A 3,065-nucleotide genomic window follows, 5' to 3' on the forward strand; every position below is an offset into this window, starting at 1 on the left:
GCGGTATTGCTAGGGTTAGAATTACGTTTTCAACATTTGGCTGCAGTAAACACTGTAGTTGTCTTATTTTGCCAAAGAACCTTCACATGTGCATATACATATGAATCGGTATACATCACCTTCTTGTAACCATCAGTGTGCTACGCATGCGATGGTGGTACTTACCAGGGGCGGACGAAATTGCACAAAATTTATGATTTGACACTATGTGTTACTATCATTCCGACTGTGCTAAATTCGCAATGGTATCAAACATGGGTGGAAATTAAAACGATCTGAGTTCTCATGTAAACACCCTACATCGCTGAGAACATGATCATCTAAGCGTTTTCTAAAATGGCCACGCATTCGTGAACATCGTTTCACTTGCTTTGGTGCTGTAATTGCGTGAGAGCCATCGTGGCAGTCTTGTATATTTCTGGTATTTTCTAGCGAGGTCTTTCCGTTTTCTGGCGTTTTCCGTGTCTCTCTTCCATCTTGATCTTCATGCGCGTGTAAACATGGGGGTAAGCTGATTGAGAAAGTTGATATGCTGCTCGCAGAAATTAGCAAGATATTACCATGAATTAAGAGATAAATTCTAGTTTAGAAAGCAGAGACAACTGTGTGAGTTAACGTTCATATTTCAAAAAAACAAAAAAGGGGGAAGTCAAGGTGGTAAATAGAAGAGTTTTATTTGAGTATCAGAGTTATTCATTCTAGATTGCAGAGGTGATAAGTTTTTTGTATGGAAGCGGGTGTCAGGCTGTATAGACAATCCGCTCGCACCAGGCCTGGTCGGGCTATAGGCCCCCTACTGACTGTTACCGTCAGACAATAAATTGTGCCCTAAAAAATGTTATATTCTGATGTTATTTTTTTTAGGGCCTTCCATAGACAAACTGGAACTCTGCTCGCTGCAAAATGCACGACAACCTTTTCACTATTTATGGCCGTGTTACATAGAAACTCAAAGAAATTACCTTAAAGGCCGTTCGGCTTATTGTTGCACCTTTTTATTGGCGGAGCTGTTCGAGAATATTTCTTTCTATCACCAGTGCTTTTATCGTATGATTCGTATCCAGTGGCGATGCGATGCTAGTACTGGTAGTAGTGCTCAAGGGGTCGTTGTCGTAACAGGTACCCAGATATGTACCGGGCTAATCATATATGTATACACCAAAGTGTACCAGATTTGTACTACGAAAGTGTACCCTTAACCCTACCCTACACTAACCTTAACACCTAACCCACCCTAACCTACTCTAACCCTAACCCTACCCCTTAAACATACCTCATATAAAAAATATAAACATATATACTAACACCGTTAACTACCTCGGGTAATATTCTGTAAGTTACCTGTTACGACAACGACCCTTCGTGCGGTAGTAGTACGTTGTGGGATGCTGTAGTAAAGTGTGTTCAATCCTAGTTGGGACCTCGATATATATAATTCACAATATGGGCTTAATTGCTCCATTACTGGCATTAGGAGTGGCTTCCCAACTTCAGTCTTGATATCATTTAATGACTTTATGATATGATGCTCATTCTAACCCTAACCGCCTAACCCTACCCTAACCTAATGACATTTAACCACAAATAATATATGGACCATGACCAGTCTATATATATAATATTATATATTAGATATGTTATTTATGTACCCCCGCGCATATGTGCAAAAACTATCCGCCGGGTGCTAAACTAGAGATTGCGGCCGTAAAGTGCCTGGCGGTGTGATGCACTTGAGCGTTTGTGGAAGGGGTCTGTGTGTGTTTTGCAATGAAGAATTGCCACACTTTAACAAATTCCTCACTAAGTGCTGCAGCTTTATGGTCCTATTAGAACGGTTGATCGTAACGTTGCACTCCATGCCTGCTGTCACTTCGTCTCACAACAGTGTTAACCTTAAAACTACTGCTAATTAGTTCCTAGCACTCTATAGGTCTTCATCAAGGGATATTACAAAGCAGTACCCTCCCCTCCCAAAAATGCTCTGCTACGCGATATATTTGCATGTGCCTACTTAAATCCTCGGGCAACATTCCAGTAAGGCAACCAGGTGTCAGGCCAATAAATTCATATCATAATTCTTCTTTTTTCCTTCTCAATAAGCAGTCATGTTATCTTGCAATTGATAATTCATAGATAAATTTTAGGCTAGCAGTGTTACTTCTTGTGTGCTTTTTTAAAACACGCTTTGTAATTATCTATGCCTGGTGATTGCATTCTACTCATTTGCTACTGGTTTATTGTATTTACGTTTAACTGGTGAGAGTGATTGATAAACTGTCATGATATTGGCTTCTTCGTCGACTTGATTGTGCCGCTCTTGTGATGAACTTGCTCGTTTAATCTTAATACATTAGAGGGAATTGACTGGCAGACGATGTGTTTACAAGATAGTGCAACAATAGAAACTGTCCAAGCGTGAGTAGCATGCTTCAGTGGTCTGTTCTAGATATAAGGAACTACAGTAAAACTCGCATAAGTCGACACTTTTGGCCACCAGATATTTGTGTTCCCGACTTAGAAAATGACGACTTGCGCGTAACGAGGCCGTGCGCTGTTGGAACGAACTATTGTCTGTATTGCAGATTAATTTTCATGGAGTCACTACTGCGACTCTGATATGTCAAATTCAGGGTATTTTGACTCGTTCGGATTTTCGTGTTAATTTTCGCACCCTGCCATTGGGCTGCATAACTATATACACTGATATCAAGTCTATCAATAGGAGTAAGACAGACTCGTAACCGGCAAATGTCACATTTAGTGCCTTAGTCTACTTATGCATTTATTGGTGTTTAACTCGCATAAACTCTGAGCCCTCCATTTCAAACCATCACATCTCGAATACACCTCCTACAGCTTCCATCTTGGTATCTATGTGTACATAAATGTTCACTTGTTCGAATTATAACTCTGGCCTTTGTTGAATCTTACCTACTCCCGCCAGAGATATCTCGCGAAATCCTGCACTTTTTCATTCCCGCTTTCCTACCTGCTCTCTTATTCATGTTGTTTGTGCACGCAGCACAGCGCGGGCGGGCGTTCGGTGTACTTGTGTGTTGCAGATG

This window comes from Priapulus caudatus, unplaced genomic scaffold (assembly GCF_000485595.1).
Source record: "Priapulus caudatus unplaced genomic scaffold, Priapulus_caudatus-5.0.1 Scaffold1, whole genome shotgun sequence".
NCBI classification, from domain to species: domain Eukaryota; kingdom Metazoa; phylum Priapulida; class Priapulimorpha; order Priapulimorphida; family Priapulidae; genus Priapulus; species Priapulus caudatus.